General features: G+C 43.5%; 1 protein-coding gene and 1 long non-coding RNA gene across 3 annotated transcripts in view; one reads left to right on the top strand and one right to left on the bottom strand.

The window, feature by feature from the left end:
- Positions 1–18488, top strand: part of STXBP6 (syntaxin binding protein 6) — a 104928-nt gene that overhangs the window by 28592 nt on the left and 57848 nt on the right. The window lies entirely within an intron of this gene.
- On the bottom strand, positions 2702–17405 carry LOC143816474 (uncharacterized). The gene is made up of 3 exons (XR_013223953.1): positions 17212–17405; positions 3141–3301; positions 2702–2806 (listed from the first exon to the last, which is right to left on the bottom strand). It is a non-coding gene; the product is annotated as an uncharacterized LOC143816474 (long non-coding RNA).

The following is an 18488-nucleotide window of genomic DNA, read 5'->3' as shown; positions in this document are numbered from 1 at the left end:
CGGCTTGCGTGACATTGTGCCATATGATCTTTTCGGCCAGTCAGAGCTGGCGTCATTTTCTCCTTCAGACAAATGGCACATCTGGAGGAAGTCAACAGCCACATTTCCTCTGGATGTTCTAACTGCAGGAATCGTGTGACATTTTCAGCCCCGGAAGAGCCGGTGCTGATACCACTGGAGCAGCATCAGAGGCGAGTATAGGAGTTATAATTTTAGTGGGGGGAAAACATAGGAATTGAGAAGGGGGTTGTCTGGTCTGAGTAGTGGACCACCCCTTTAAAAGAAAATCATTCGTTTATTTGATTTTGGCAATTTGCTTTACTGTCTTCAGAAAATCCATTGAGGTGACAAAATCCGCACCAACATTCAACTCCAGAAATGAGTTTCAATAATTAAAATACTTGGTGTTAAACAATATATAACTGTTCAGAAATGATCTCCGGGAAGATAAAATTTTCTATAGTAATAAACAAAGAATACACAATACCATACCTACACATGGGGAGACAAGACAAATACAAGGGATCAATTACACAGAAGGGAAACAAATAGGAATTCCACAGTATATAATACATTTAACATTAATATAGTTAATCATCCACGACCGCAGCATTAATAGTATAAATCATTTGTACAAAGCCATATATGAGGTATAATATTAGAAGATATTAAGAGAAATGGGGATTATTCATAGTCCAGAAACCGGTCTGCTCTGTTAGAAGCACGAGATCCAGCCGTCCCCACCGCACAGACCACCCCCTCCCCGAGAATCCCAATGTCCTGATTTATCAGGGAGATAGAGTAAGGGCCTGATTCAGTTGAGCATTAGGATCCAAATCTAGCCAAGGATTCCACATCTGAAAAAAAGCGTCCCATGTGTCATCCTAGCAGCTTGAATACACTCATAGTAAAATTGCATTCATCCTTTCTCTCACTAGAGATATTGAAAGTGAAGGGGATCTCCACTTCGCTGCTATGTGGATTTTAACAGCCATACATAATAGACTAACTAATCTATGTAGACCGTTAGAGAAACCAGGATATTTTGCCCCCAGTAAAAAAACAGAAGGGTCAAGTCGGATTGCCCTGCCAAACATTCGTTCTACCATAAGTTTCACCTCTTGCCATAGATCTGATGCTACTGGATATTTTCACCAGATATGTTTCATATCTCCTTGGGAGTTACAACCCCTAAAGCATCTATCTGAGATATTTGGGTACATGGTATGAAGTTTTGTCAGAACATGATATGTTCTGTGAAGGACTTTTTAAAGATGTTTCAACAAGAGAAGTCTGATGACTACCTTTTGATAATGTATCACTGAACTCCGGAAATTAAAAGGATATTAAAAAGCCCGTTTGCAAAAATTCTTTATATCAAAACATCTCTCGTTAAAATGCTGGACATGTTCACCTTTGGATTATGTTTTAAAGGGTCACCCCCCCCCCAGGCGGTTTTAACTAAAAGAGCCACCTTGTGCAGCACTAATGCCGCATTCTGTCAAGGTGGCTCTTTTAGTTGTGGTCCCTTTCAACGCTAAAATAATCGTTTTTATAATTTGTCCCTGATACCTCGAATTTGTCCTGGGGGCATGTCTTTTCCCCCGGACACACACGCCTCCCAGCCATCACTCACTCTGTGCGCCGGGCTCCGCCTCGTCTGCCTTCATTAACGTCTCACTGGGGCTCCTGGATTTACCGCCTTGTCAGTGACCACCGCGGTACGTCCCTTGCTTCCCAGACGACCTTCCGCGGTCAGAGCAGCAGCCGCAACAGCGACCACTTTGAGGAAGTCAACACGCAGCAGACGCCCGTGTGTTCTGCTGCGGCCTCGGCGCCTGTGCTGTAAGTTTGAAGGGCATCCCCCAGATCTTGCTTAGTTTTCCGTTGGTGGCGTAGTGGTGTGCGCATGTCCAAGGTCCCGAATCCACTGCACAGGGGAGTGAAAAGAGCGCGATGTGCACTATTTCATTGGTGATCGGTGGGGGCGGCCATCTTCCTTTGGCCGCGCATGCGCAGAAGCGGCGCTCTGCTGGCCGCGGCTTCAGGAAAATGGCCGCGGGATGCCGCGCGTGCGCAGATGGAGATCGCGGCGGCCGCCCCCACCGATCACCAGTGAAATAGTGCACATCGCGCTCTTTTCACTCCCCTGTGCAGTGGATTCGGGACCTTGGACATGCGCACACCACTACGCCACCAACGGAAAACTAAGCAAGATCTGGGGGAAGACACCACGCCCATCTGACCAGACCAGCCTGATTGACAGGCGAAAACAACTACTTTGGTAATGTATTTCGGCAGCATAGGTGGGGAATCGGGGTCCACAAAATACACTATTGCAATGCACAGCTCAGGCCCTATTTAACAGTATTTTTATCTCATACGGAAAAAACGGGGTGACAGGTTCCCTTTAACAGAATGCAGCATTAGTGCTGCACAAGGTGGCTCTGTTAGTTAAAAACGCCTGGAGGGGGGTGACAAGTTCCCTTTAAGCCAAGGCAGAGGGTAAAGATCTTATCAAAATCTGCGTGCATAAAATGCTTACCGGAGTTGCCTTAGTGCCTCCACAATAATAAGAAAAAAAATGTGTTTTATAACAACTAAAAAATGTGAGCACCAGATTCCTAATTTCTAAAACTTCTGGAAAAGTTCATCTGTTTTCTTTATTCTCCTCACCCCACCCATCTATTGTTTTCTGTCTGTTGCACTCTCCGGTTTTCCCTGTGTGACAGCAGAATTTCACTGCACTTCACCTTTCCATATTGCAGACTTGTTCCTACAACTGATCCAACTGCGACTTCATTTACTAGAAAATAGAATACTTTATAGGAACAGAAAGCGGATATGAGTTCCCATGATGTACGTAATATATGTGACAGCAAATGCCTCCTTTTACGAGTGTCTCATCTACATAAATTAGGTGTAGCCTCTGTGCTAGTCCTTCTTGTAGATGGCTACTTATGTGATGTCAAAGTATGATATTCTAGTGAGACAGAATATCGTCTAGAGCAAAAGTGGCAAAAATAGTAACCCAGAAATAGCAACGCAAGTATAAAGAGGATACCCCTAAAGTGCGTTTACTTCGTTGGAGGGGTTTAGTGTGAATCAAGAGAAGTATTTAAATACATTAGAGGATTTACCCTTAAGTGCTGCAGCTGTAATCAGCGTCTCTCGTCCAACGTCACAAAGCTGTGCCCCACCTTGACGAATATCGGGGCAGCGGGTATGTCTGATGTCATGTGATGCGTTACGTCGGAATCCGGAGTACTGGTCCAATAGCTGAGACACACACTGCTTCGCTCTGGTGAGTGGAGGTTAAAATTACAGCAGCGAACCAAAACAAAAGCACAGGGACTTTATATAGAGATATTATACCATAAAGAAATGAAACAATTGTTAAATATGCAAAGCAACCATAATAATATATGCTAGGCAATAGCCATGAAACACCTAAAAGGAAAGGTGCAATAATAAAACAAAAGGTAGCAATAAAGTGGGGAAAAAAAGTGAGAAAATAAAATAAAGTGAGTAACAAAGAGAATATAATGGATGTTTCCCACCTTCCCATGGGGAACCCACTAAAGTGAAAGGACTAATGCAAAGATAAGAGGGGGAACATCCTGATAACAGAATAGTCATAGAAGAAAAGGGAAGAAAATAATACCAATAGCACATGTGTGGTGACAGAGATAAATAAAATAAAGCGTATTGATGCTAGAAAAGTCCCCCATCTCCCAGAGGGACCCACAGCGAAGAGAAGGAACCAATGGGAAAAGGGTGATATGTAACAAAATGGGGGTTTGGAAAAATAATAAATAAGAATCTATATAATCATCTAAGGTCCACTTTCGTCTGTTTGTCTGTCTGTCTGTCTGTCACGGAAATCCTGCTTCACTGATTGGTTGCTGCCGGCTGGGAGCGACAAATCAGCGACAGGCACAGTCCGGCCGCGAATTCGCCCGTCCCTACTCCCCTCCAGTCAGTGCCCACATAGCATTAACGGACTGCGTTACACCTCGGCATAACGCAGTCCGTTAACACTGCCATTAACCCTCTAAGTGTGACCAACTTTTTACTATTGATGCTGCCTATGAAGCATCAATAGTAAAAACATATAATGTTAAAAATAATAATAATAATAATAATAATAATAATAATAAAATCATTATATTCTCACCTTCCGGCGTCTGCGGCAGCATTTCCCACTCCTCACAAAGCTCCGGTCCCAAGAATGCATTGTGGCAATGACCGGAGATGACGTAGCGGTCTCGCGAGCATCGCTAAAGGCCTGGGCTGGATCCGGGGGCCGCCGGAAGGTGAGTATATAACTATTTTTTATTTTAATTCTTTTTTTAACAGGGATATGGTGCCCACATTGCTATATACTGCGTGGGCTGTGTTATATACTGCGTGGGCTGTTATATACTGCGTGGGCTGTGTTATATACTGCGTGGGCTGTGTTATATACTGCGTGGGCTGTGTTATATACTGCGTGGGCTGTGTTATATACTGCGTGGGCTGTGTTATATACTGCGTGGGCTGTGTTATATACTGCGTGGGCTGTGTTATATACTGCGTGGGCTGTGTTATATACTGCGTGGGCTGTGTTATATACTGCGTGGGCTGTGTTATATACTGCGTGGGCTGTGTTATATACTGCGTGGGCTGTGTTATATACTGCGTGGGCTGTGTTATATACTGCGTGGGTTGTGTTATATACTGCGTGGGCTGTGTTATATACGGCGTGGGCTGTGTTATATACTGCGTGGGCTGTGTTATATACTGCGTGGGCTGTGTTATATACTGCGTGGGCTGTGTTATATACTGCGTGGGCTGTGTTATATACTGCGTGGGCTGTGTTATATACTGCGTGGGCTGTGTTATATACTGCGTGGGCTGTGTTATATACTGCGTGGGCTGTGTTATATACTGCGTGGGCTGTGTTATATACTGCGTGGGCTGTGTTATATACTGCGTGGGCTGTGTTATATACTGCGTGGGCTGTGTTATATACTGCGTGGGCTGTGTTATATACTGCGTGGGCTGTGTTATATACTGCGTGGGCTGTGTTATATACTGCGTGGGCTGTGTTATATACTGCGTGGGCTGTGTTATATACTGCGTGGGCTGTGTTATATACTGCGTGGGCTGTGTTATATACTGCGTGGGCTGTGTTATATACTGCGTGGGCTGTGTTATATACTGCGTGGGCTGTGTTATATACTGCGTGGGCTGTGTTATATACTGCGTGGGCTGTGTTATATACTGCGTGGGCTGTGTTATATACTGCGTGGGCTGTGTTATATACTGCGTGGGCTGTGTTATATACTGCGTGGGCTGTGTTATATACTGCGTGGGCTGTGCAATATACTACGTGGGCTGTGTTATATACTACGTGGGCTGTGTTATACTGCGTGGGCTTTTATATTCTACGTGGCTGTGTTATGTACTATGTGGGCTGTGTTATATAGTACGTGGCTGTGTTTACTACGTGGGCTGTTCTATACTATGTGGGCTGTGCATTATACTGCGTGGGCTGTGCTATATACTGCGTGGGCTGTGTTATATACTACGTGGCTGTTATATACTACGTGGCTGTTATATACTACATGGGCTGTGCTATATACTTCGTGCCTGCTGTGCTATAAAGTACGTGGCTGTGCAATTTACGTGGTTGCAATATACTACGTGGCTCTGCAATATACTACGTGGACTGTGTTATATACTGCGTGGGCTGTGCTATATACTGCGTGGGCTGTGCTATATACTGCGTGGGCTGTGCTATATACTGCGTGGGCTGTGCTATATACTGCGTGGGCTGTGCTATATACTGCGTGGGCTGTGCTATATACTGCGTGGGCTGTGCTATATACTGCGTGGGCTGTGCTATATACTACGTGGCTGTGTTATACTATGTGGGCTGTATTATATACTACGTGGCTGTGTTATATACAATGTGGCTGCTGTGCTATATACTATGTGGGCTGTGCTATATACTTCATGGCTGCTGTGCTATAAAGTACGTGGCTGTGCAATTTACTATGTGGCTGCAATATACTACGTGGCTGTGCTATATGCTACGTGGCTGTGCTATATACTACGTGGCTGTGCTATATAATACGTGGGCTGTTATATGCTACGTGGGCCGTGAGACTCTTTCGCCCGGAGCCCTCAAAAACCTGGAGCTCGCCCTGGCTTCACTGATTAGTCGCGCCCGGCCGCAAATAATCAACGACAGACGTAGTCCGGCCTCCAATTGGCGTGGGATTTGAACCACGCTTTGCTAATTGGTCGCTCCCGGACAGCCGAATCCTGTGTATTCGTTGCATTATTCTCAAATCTTCATAAATAAACTACATACATATTCTAGAATACCCAATGCGTTAGAATTGGGCCACCATCTAGTGCTTAATAATGAGTCCTAGGCAATGGTGAAAAGTGTATGTGAATTAGTATAATTTTTTTTTTTTAATTAAACCTTGTCGCGTTCCTTTCTACCTCAATTTTCTCATCCCTGTCTCTAAGTTTCTTTGGAAATTTAGTCCTATGAGAAAAATAAAATAAAAACTGTGATGACCATGTAATTTTCTCCAGTTGCTGAGTCCTGAGACTCTTATAACAAGATGGCATACACACACGGAATTCCTGAAAAACTTTGTCATATTACATTTTACAGATTAATTAGCTACGGTAATCAAATAGGCTTGGTATGTATAATTAGCAAGTCCAAACGAAGAGGAAAGCAGCAACACTTCGGTTTTGTGACGAAGAAACCTTAGTCCTTTATTTCCAATATAAATTCATGGACAAGGTAAACAGGGCAGGGACAGTGCAAGTAAAAAGGACGACGGCCGTTTCGCGTTAACCACGCTTCCACGGGTATAATTAGCAAGTGTTGGTACTAGTGAGTAAAAGACATTGATTCTGGCATCATTTCCACACCAAATGAGCTAGGGCCTTAAGAGTCCGCACCTCCCATACTGGGGGGGATTTTCAATTTTATATGATACTATATATGTTCTATAGATTGATCCCCTGTATATCTCTTCCTAAGCTACAATGTAGATGGATGTATTTGGGCTTTGTATGACATAGATTCTAATCATACCACTCATAAAAATCAATTTGTCTATTATTCCCATGCAACTGCCATCTTTGTTAGTCTTTACGGCTATCCCACTGACCTTATGGTTAATCAGAAGTCTCAATTGCTTTTGCCTAATCCCATAAACATTGAAAGAATTGTCGTTTGGGGCAAAAAAAAATCTTAAAAGGAAACCACATATGTTAATGGCAGATGTGGATAAAATCATGGCGACACATTAATATTCAGAGTATGTCATGGAAGACATGGGTGGCTCACTGGGAGACTTACGTTTGAACATCAGGCCACTCTTGAGCTTTGGTTATAACCAATACACCTGTAATTATCAATGTTATCAGTGTTTGTTCATGTTCTGGCTTTGACATTTTCTCTGGTATCACTCTATGCCATGCACTTACCATCTGCTAGCAGTTGTTTTATATATTGCAAATCGATAAAAAGAACTTAACCCCTTAATGACAGCCAATATGTCTTTTAACTGACCTGAGATATAAGAAATAGAATAGCCTCCCCATACAGGTGACAATCCAGCAGCTGTCGGCTGTACTCTATAGCTGACAACTTGCTGCATCAGCCACGATCAGTGTTTGCACCTTCCATATCAGTTTAACCCCTTAGATGCTGCTCTCAATAGTGACTACATCATTATAAATGGTTAACAGTGTGGGGGCATCCTCTTTATCCAAATTGGTGCCCTCAAATCATGGTTTTGGGGTCCTGATGTTTGCCATGGCAATTCACAACCAAATAGTGGCCTAAGAATCTAATGGCTGTTGTAACCTGTTCAGAAGTTAGAGACATTTAGGTGATAAAAATACACATTTTCATTTCTGTCATGCCACTTTGCATTAATTCCTGTAAAGCACCTGAAGAGTTAATAAACTACCTGACTGCAATTTTCAATACGTCAGGGGGTGCTGATTTAAAAATGGTATCACATTTGGGGGTTTCCCAATATATGAGACCCCTAAAGTCACTTCAAACATGGATAAGTCTCTAAAAAAATAAATTTTGTAAATTTCCTTGAAAAAATGAAAAATTGCTGCTACATTTTTAATCCTCCTAAAATGCTAGCAAAATAAAATAACATTTTACAAATGGTGCTGATGTAAAGCTGACATAAGGGAAATGTCATTTATTAATGGTTTGCTGTAGTATGGTCATCTAGATTAAAGGAATAATCATTCAAATTTTGGAAATTGCTAATTTTTTAACATTTTTCTCAAATTTTTGATATTTTTTATAAATAAACACAAAACCTATTGACCTAAATTTACCATTATCATAAAGTATAATGTGTCACGAAAAAACCATCTCAAAATCACTGGGATTTGTTGAAGCGTTGCAGAGTTATTACCACATAAAGTGACACTGGTCAGATTTCAAAAATTTGGCTCCGTCACTAAGGGGTTAAAAGAAAAAAAGTCTAAAGGAAAATAAAGTAAAGTCTCGCTAAGCAAAGCATTTCTGTCTTTTTGGGGTTTTTAGTAATAATTTTCCCTGCAGCCTGACCCAAAGGATTATGTCTAAAATAATTTACTATAAACAGTGAAAGTTTTGTGTATGAAGGGGACATAACATAGTTCTGTCAAGTGTCATCAGTTTGGGCCATTAGAATCAGGAGGCTGAGGGTGGGTCTACATTTGGCTTAAACATGTCCTGTATGAGTGTGCGTGTGTGTGTATATGTATATATATGTATATATATATGTGTGTATATATATATATATATATATATATACACACACACACACACACACACACACACACACACACACACACACACACACACACACACACACACACACACACACACACACACACACACACACACACACACACACGTGTGTGTGTGTGTGTGTGTGTATATATATATATATATATATATATATATATATATATATATATATATATATACATGTATGTATATATATATATATATATGTATATATATATATATATATATATATATTCATTCTAATATATAATGTGTATGTATGTGTGTATGTCCGGGATTGGCATCTGCACCGTCGCAGCTACAGCCACAAGATTTTGCAGTCACACGTCTGGACCCCGAGAGCGTCATAGGCTATGTTGTGAGGCGAAATTTCCAATTCACCAAACAATTTTACCCATCTACATAATGGGGAAAAAGTGAAAGGAAAAGTATTGGAGGCAAATTGAGAGCTGCCAGATGTAAACAAGGGGGACTTAAAAAATGAGAGCGATGGCGCCAAAGAATATATATCGTACAGTTGCTAAGGTGGGGCCCCGACATGGGATAATCACCACACCACCACGGGGATATGAACACACACACACAAAATGCGCCACACACTACCACGTGCTCGAACACATATACCACCCTCAGCGCACATTTCACCACACATACACCAACCTCGCCACATAAAAGTCGAAACACAAAAGTCGCCGCTCAAAACTCCCCACGCACAAAACTCTCCACATGCAAAACTCGCCACACGTGCAAAACTCACCTCATGGAAAACTCGCCACACGCAAAACTTTCATACGCGGAAAAATTGCCACATGCACAAAAGTTGCAACACATGCTAAAGTTGCCTCACACAAAACTTGCACATACTCAAAAGGCACCACACATAAAACTCGCCACGCGCAAAACTCGCCATGTGCAAAACTTGCTGCACACAACTTGCTACACTAACCTGTCACATGCAACTCGACACACAAAAAGTTGCTACACGCATGTCGCCACACAAAACTCATCTCACAAAAGTCGCTACATGCATGTCGCCACACGCAACTCAACACACACAACTTGACACACGAAACTCGCCCTAAAACACACACAAGTCTGGTATTATCCTTCAAAAATAAAAATCTGATTAATAAGCAGACAAACTACAAGAGCAACAAATGTACCATATAGGAATCCGGCAGCTGTCAGTCACATGACCAGTCTATTATGTGTATGTGTGAGCTAATATATACTGCCAGGGGGAGGGCTTACTGTTGGCTGGGGATTTATCAGGCTGCCAATAGCAACCAATCACAGCTCAGCTTCTATTTTGCTACAGTTAATTAATCTGAGCTCTGATTGGTTAATATAGGCAACAAAGACATTCTCAGTATAACAAAGCTAATATATGTTGTGAAATTCTTCTATTAGCTTAGTTTTTGCCTTTTAAATAATTACATTTCTATCTATTTGTGTTTTTTGTGTGCAGAATAAATTTTTGTTATCACATTCTATTTTGCTAACAGCAGTCAGTAACCCGAGCGAAGCCGGGTAGTACAGCTAGTATATATATATATATATATATATATATATATATATATATATATATATATATATATATATATATATATATATATATATATATATATATATATATATATATATATATAATTATTGTAGCATGGCTAAAGGGTGTGTAGTCGATGGGAGGTATGTGCCACATAAGTGCCTTGTTGCTGTAATGTAGCCCGGAGTATTTCTTGATTGTATATTACCATGTATATATGTGTGTTCAGGACCTGTGGTGATGTCAGACCACATGGCTAATCATTTGATGGGTTACTGGGTGTGGTTAGCTTTATATAAGACAGGCTGATCCTTAACACAGGGGGACATGTGTGGAGCTGCAGTGTGTTAGGCTCCAGCACGGAGCCTGAAGGAACGGACAGTTGTTTTTCTCTTTTGCCTGAGTTTAAGGCTATTTGTTTTTCCTGTTTATGCTAAACTGGTTTATGAAGCAATAAACCCTTGAACTTTTGTTGGAACCTGCCTCCTAAGTGTCAGCCGTCGCACCTGAGTGAGTGAAATCCCTACAATATATATATATATATATATATATATATATATATATATATATATATATATATATATATAATGTGTGTATATATATTGCTCTCTTATCCTTCTCGCTGCACAGATGTAGCAGAGCTGAGCCTGACATGTCCTGTATATATATATCTGTATATATATAGATATAAATATTCGCCATTTGGAAGTCTACACGTCTCCGCTATTCCCACGCAGGAGCAGTAACAGCCGCCTAGTTACTACACATGAGCGGGAATAGCGGTGACGCGGCCACGAACTGCGCCTGCCAAAAATGCAGAGGGATGATATAAAATAGATATGTTGGAAAGCGCAAACGGTTTGAGACATGTCTGCTACTGTCAGCACCACTAAGCATACACAGATGTTAAAGGGAACCTGTCACCCCGTTTTTTCAAGATGAGATAAAAATAGCGTTAAATAGGGGCAGAGCTGTGCTTTACATTAGTGTATTTTTTGTGCCTTTATTCCCCACCTATGCTGCCGAAATACCTTTAAGTCACCGTTTTGGGCTGTCACTCACGCTGGTCTGGTCATATGGGCGTGGGGACATCGCTGTTTCTCCCCCAGATCTTGCTCAGCTTTCCGTTGGTGGCGTAGTGGTGTGCGCATGCCCAACAGGCGAATCCACTGCGCAGCTGAAGGAAAAGAGCACGATCTGCGCTATTCAGCGGTTTATCGGTGGGCGCGGCCATCTTCCTGAGGCCGCGCGTGCGCAGATGGTAGTGCTCGGCTTCCCGGGGCTTCAGGAAAATGGCCGCCGCGATCTCCATCTGCGCACGCACGGCATCCCGCGGCCATTTTCCTGAAGCCCCAGGAAGCCGAGCACTACCATCTGCGCACGCGTGGCCTCAGGAAGATGGCCGCGCCCACCGATAAACCGCTGAATAGCACAGATCGCACTCTTTTCCTTCAGCTGCGCAGTGGATTCGCCTGTTGGGCATGCACACACCACTACGCCACCAACGGAAAGCTTAGCAAGATCTGGGGGAGAAACAGCGATGTCACCACGCCCATATGACCAGACCAGCGTGAGTGACAGCCCAAAACGGCGACTTTACAAAGGTATTTCGGCAGCATAGGTGGGGAATAAAGGCACAAAAAATACACTAATGTAAAGCACAGCTCTGCCCCTATTTAACGCTAATTTTATCTCATCTTGTAAAAACGGGGTGACAGGTTCGCTTTAATTTCACCGCACTCCTGATGCGATAGCATCGGGCCTATTTCTAGTGTGATACAAATGTTTCTGTGCTGCTCTGGTAATGGGGAACCTTATAGAAACCTTTAAAGGGAATTTGTCACCCCATTTTAGACCTATAAGCTAAGGCCACCGGCATCAGGGGCTTATCTACTGCATTCTGTAATGCTGTAGATAAGCCCCCGATGTAACCTGAAATAAAAAAAACAAGTTACATTATACTCACCCAGGGGCGGTCCGGTGCGGTCCGGTCTGATGGGCGTCACGGTCCGGGTCCGGCGCCTCCCATTTTAATACGATGTCGTCCTCTTCTTTGCTTCCTGTTGCGGCTCCTGCGCAGGCGTACTTTGTCTGCCCTGTTGAGGGCAGAGCAAAGTACTGCAGTGCGCAGGTGCCGGGCCTCTCTGACCTCTTTCACACTTCGGTCTTTCAGCTTCCGTCACAATCTGTCGAATTTTGAGAATGCAGGATCCTTCATTTTCCCATTGACTTGTATTAGCGACGGATTGTGACAGATGGTCATCCGTTTCATCCTTCGTGCACTGGATCCGTCGGAGAATAGCTGTCCGTCGTGCGGAGAAAACGTTCAGAGGAACTTTTTTTTGCACGTCGGAAAATCGGTCAGCGACACATCCTGCGCTGCCCGTCATCGGCTATAATGGAAGCCTATGGACGCAGGATCCATCGCTGACCGTCACACACAGGAATCCAGCGACGTATCACGTTTTTCCCCTCTGAGCATGCCCGGAAGGATTTTCAAATTCGGGAAAAAGTCTCTCTCTCTCTCTCTTTCTCTTTCTCTTTCTCTTTCTCTCTCTCTCTCGTCCCGGACATTTGATTCCCGGAAATGTCTCCATTGACATTGTGGCAACAACACAAACGACGCATCCGTCATTACACTGGATGGGATGCGTCACACACGTTTTTTCACAATTTTCATGACGTCCATCGATACGTCATTTCACTGCACAACGACGCACAGCAGAAGATGGAAGTGTGAAAGAAGCCTAAGGCCCTGATGGTGGTGGCCTTAGCTTATAGGCCTAAAATGGGGTGACAGATTCCCTTTAACTCCAAACTGCGTGACACATTTCTCCCCGTGCTGCTAATTGTTCCAGTTGATCTGTCTGAGTGCCAGCCTTGCTATGCCCACGCCGGAGCCATGCTTGTTGCGCCCACTGTTCCAGAATAAACGAGCGACATCTGCCCACACAGTTTTATGCACTAATACGAGCTCCTACCTGCCTAATTACCGCTATTAACATTTTACAGCTCATCTGGCTTTTCATGCTGAATGAGCTGTGCTGCGTCAGCACAAATAGTCTGTGTGAGCCGCTCGTGTTCTTTTCATATTCATTCCTTTCCTGATATGTAATTCTAGATGACCGAATGGATGTACCTTGCCTATGACATAACCATAAATTGCACGCTGGCCTCCTTCTGAGAAAACGTGACTGTACAAAGAGAGTCGTCATGTTCTGCAGATCATCATTTACACTATGGGATGTAGATACAGACAGGGACAATATGATGCTAGTTGTAATGGTCGTCCAAAGAATGGAGCATTTCACAGGACTGCATAAAGATTAATTAACAAATGTAAGGTACTTACTAATCCAATATCTTTTAGTGGTGAAACCATTATTTGCTAGCAAGTAGCCATCTAACAATCCGAACGAAACACGGTGACACTGCGTGGTTCAAAGTAGAGTGAGGAGTCAGTCAAGGCTGCATCCTCTCACCATTTCACTCTATTTTGTATGCAGTAGCTGTTATCAGGAAAGCTAGACTTGCTGAAAAAGTAGGAATCAAAATTACTGGATGAATCCTCAACAATCTAAAACCACAGATGATACAATATTGATAGAAACAAGCGTAGATGGAATGAAATACTTTCTTACAGTGTCAAGATGGAAAGCTCAAGCATGGGACTGCTACTCAACACAGAGAAGACCAAGATATTGCCTAATGCCAGGTATGACCGGGACACGTTTGAGATGGACGGTGTAAAGGACTTCAACCAACTCGTATTGATGATCTCTCAAGATGCAGCGACGAAACCAGAAGTCAAAAGGAGAACACTACAATAGGAAAATAGCTGTGGGCAAATCAACAATGAAGTCACTGGACAAGGTCTTCAAATCGAAGAATATCTCACTGGCAACGAAGACACAGGTCGTGCATGACACGTAGTTTGTTTTGGAACCAATTAAACCAGACCTGTCATTCGAAGCAAGGATCACCAAGCTAAGACTTGCATACTTTGGACACATAATACAAACAGAGCAATAGCTGGAGAAGAACATCATGGTCGGAAGAGTATAAGGAGCGTGGTGAAGAGGAAGACCAGCAACCTACTTGCTTGATACTATCAAGATCGTGGTGGGGAAGACCTTCATGGACCCATCTAGGCTTGCACAAAATCTTCCTACAGATCGTTCATCCATCAAGTCATAGTGACTCAAGATCAAGCTAAATGCTGTTTGTTTTTTTGTTTTTTTAAAGAAGCTATTTATTGCTGATTTTATGACTGACGGCTGAAGCCCCTGAATTTTTGGAGCTTAGGAATGACAGTGAAATCTGTCGAAAGTATGTTTTGGTGTACACATCATATCTACATTCTGTTTTACATCAAATTATTTCCTTCCGTTTTTGCACCTTGTAAATATCTCTTGTTATAGAGGAATGAAAGCTTTGCGCCTGCCAATCAGCACAGCAATTCTCTTCTGAGCAGAGAGATGTTGCCAGCTCACACTGTTGAAGATGCATGTGTAATGTAGGGAGTGATGACTATAAAGGATCTGCAAACACACAAGACCTCCTTTATAAAAACCAGTGCTGGCAAAAACTAGATTAGATGTTTCCAATGCAAGTCTACGGAATGGATCCTAAACAGATGTAAGATTCTGTCAGTCATGCTGAGTCCTTATTGTGGACTTATGCTTCCATACAACGACTCCATAGAACACCATTTTCTTTTTAAACAATCTTAGGCATCTGGAGATAAGTATGGACCCAGCGCAGCTTGCCCTTATTATTAATCTGCAGATCTGCAATATGACAGAATGCATGAAGCCTTAGCATATGCTGAAACCTACACGGGTCTGTTGTCTTGAGTCCACTGCAAAGCAATGGGACATATTTAGGACACTAAATGCACCAGAATTATAACTCCATTTGTGTGAAAAAAAAAAATAATGTTTTGATGATTGTTCTCGTGAGAATCCCCAATACATGCTGGAGTACTCAAATGGAACATATGCTGTGCTCACTTCCTCTGTTCCTGTTCCCACCCTGAACGTCATCAGTGACATTGATTTCAATGGCGGGACTAAGGCCGGTTTCACATTAGCTTTTGGAGGAGCTGCGGTGGGCTACGGACTTCCTCCGTGAAGCCCCGCCCTCGGCCGCACCTCCGCCTCTAGCTCCGCCTACTCCTGCATGCGGGCTGTGTACCTATCTTTAACATTAGGTTCGCAGGTGGTGCCGTTGTATGCGGATGCTTCCGCATGCGTCGTTTTGCCGGCCGCATGCAGAAGTAGGCGGAGCTAGCGACGGAGGTGCGGCCGAGGGCAGGGCTTCACGGAGGAAGTCCGCAGCCCTCCGCAGCTCCTTAAAACGCTAGTGTGAAACTAGCCTAAGCTAGTCCCTGCTATACTGAGCATGCGCCTGTTGTCAATTCCAGCGTATGCTCTGTGTGAGCTCCCATCTTAGGGTGTGTGCCCACGGTCAGTAAACGCTGCTTGTTTGACGCTGCGCAGAGCTGCAGCGTCAAACACGCAGCGTCCAGATGTTCCAGCATAGTGGAGGGGATTTTTTTAAATCCCGTGTCCACTATGCGTGGAAACCCGCACGCGGCGGGCCTGCGACTCCGGACATGCTGCGCGTCTTTTCAGATCGCAGCATGTCCGTACACCTTGCGGGGACGCAGCGTCCCCGCAAGGCATAACACAGGGCCCTATGGGAGGGGGGCGATGATCCCGGATGTGTACAGTTAACACATCCGGCATCATCGCGTCCCAGAAGGGGGCGGGGCTTAGCGCCGCTCCGGCGATACCGCCGGCCATCCTGAACATGGACACGCAGCCTAACTGTCCTGTTTTCTTGTCAGTGCACAGTGACAGTGCGCTCCCTTGCCGGCTGTACTTAATTCAGTGATGTTCTGGCAACAGAACTTCTAATTAGAACCATTAAGGGAGCACACTATCACTGTGCACTGACCAGAAACCTGCACAGTAAGAAGAGAGCTCACACTGAGCATACGTCAGAATTGACAACCAACGCATGCTCAAGTTGAGCAGCCCCTGAAACTGAGGTCACTGATGACGCTTCGTTTCAGGGTTGGGACAGAGGCTGTGGCGGTAACTGCAGCCTCTGTCCCCTGATGACGCTTTGTTTGAGTATCTCAGCATGCCCTGGGGATTCTCAAATGAAGCGTCATCAAGGTGGAAATGGATTAAAAAAATAGATAAATGAAATAAAGCAGTTGATTTAAGGAGTAAAGGGTAGAGAGTTTTTAACTGTTAAATAATTATACTATTAAAATAAGTAGAGAGACATTTAGGATGAAAATCGCTATTCATTTTGGACCACCCCTTTAAACACTTTTTGAACTTCTTAAAGCATTTAAAAGGAGGCACCCAAATTGTGCCACCATTAAGTAAGCTAACCAAGTGGTAGTAAATGTGTTTAGTAAGATGTGGGAATTTAATTATACAGATATGTGATCTAATTCTTCTGTTCTGATAGAAACATTGTAATCTATTTATAAATTGTAGGTTAAATGCTATAAAAAAAATGGAGAGAAGGATTTAGTGGTATTTCTTCTTTTTTATTTTTATTCTGTTTTTATATGTGTGCTATTGATATCTAGGTTTAGCATTGTTAGACTTAACTTTAAAGCTTAGTGTAACTTGGAAATTATAGACGGTTCAAAGAGCAAAAATTGGAAAATGAAATGTATTTGTTTTTTTTTTATTCTGCCTTTTATGCTGATCTTTTCTGCCTCCTCGCTCCTCCGTGCAGCACCCACACTGCCTGTCAGAGCTGTGAATGAATCTGCAGCAATCTCTTTTGTTATTACCTGTGTCAGGAGGTGGCTGCCTGAACAGATGTCCTGCTTCCAGTCTGTGCTGGGAACCTTCCCTCCTGCAGATGCTGATGAATGTTTCCTGCCTTAGGGAAGATACTGTGTCTGCAGATAGATCTGCTCATCACAAAACATCGTCTGAAGAGTAGTGACCAGCATGTTGTAGAGCACATCACAGATGCACTGCAGATACATTCTGCTGAAATAAAATAACTTTTTAAAGTAAATAATATACTCAATTCTGTTTATTTACTATGTAAATCAATGACCAGAATGATTTAAGCATGAGACTGTATGTTGTGTGTATACACACGTACATATATATATCATGTGTGTAATGTACTATACTCTCTACTTTAGGAGGATTGAAAGACCTTTCACTATTTGTCATGTTGCACGGGACACACGATGTACCGTAATAGTTTCCGCACAGTGAAATAAACACTTTTTTCCCCCTTTTAATTTTGTGCCTGCGTTGCAGAGATATTAGCAATCAAAGCATTTTGCCCCTAATGAGTTAAAGGGAACCTGTCACCCCCCCCCAGTCGTTTGCAACTAAAAGAACCACCTTGTGCTGCACTAATGCTGCATTCTGACAAGGTGGCTCTTTTATTTCGGGTCCCTAGCACTGCTGCAATAGTCGCTTTTGAAATTTGTCCCTCATACCTGTGAAATCGCCAGGGGGGTAGGTCTTTCCCCCCTAATCCAGACGCCTCACAGCCGTCACTCAGGGCCTCTGCGTGCCGGGTGCCGCCTCCTCTTCGTTCAGTTGCGTCCCTGGCGCCTGCGCTGTTGTTTTTTTTTTTTTTGGGCATGCGCATTTGCGCTGCCCTTCGAACTTACAGCGCAGGTGCCGGGGACGCTACTGAAGGAAGAGGAGGCGGCGCGCAGAGGCCCTGAGCGACGGCTGTAAGGCATCTGGATTAGGGGGGAAAGACCTACCCCCCTGGCGATTTCACGGTATGAGGGACAAACTTCCAAAACGTTTATTGCAGCAGTACCAGGAATAAGAACTAAAAGAGCCACCTTGTCAGAATGCTAGCCCCCCCCCGCAAATTAAAAAGAATACAGGGGGGGTCACATGGCTGCACAGATCTTTAGAGCTATGGATTTTTATTTTACCTCAGTGTGGTGATATGGGTTCATTTAGAGGTCAATCTAAATGTCCCAGGTGAGCTATTTTTAGAAGAACCAGTTCCAGCTGGTGTCTTTGGCGCCGTTTTTAACGGCTTTTCATTGGTGATTTTGGTTGTTGGGCAGAATTTTTAAAC

The sequence above is a fragment of the Ranitomeya variabilis genome, chromosome 1, assembly GCF_051348905.1.
Source record: "Ranitomeya variabilis isolate aRanVar5 chromosome 1, aRanVar5.hap1, whole genome shotgun sequence".
In the NCBI taxonomy this organism is placed as follows: Eukaryota; Metazoa; Chordata; class Amphibia; order Anura; family Dendrobatidae; genus Ranitomeya; species Ranitomeya variabilis.
This window is presented reverse-complemented; position numbering and strand designations above follow the sequence as displayed.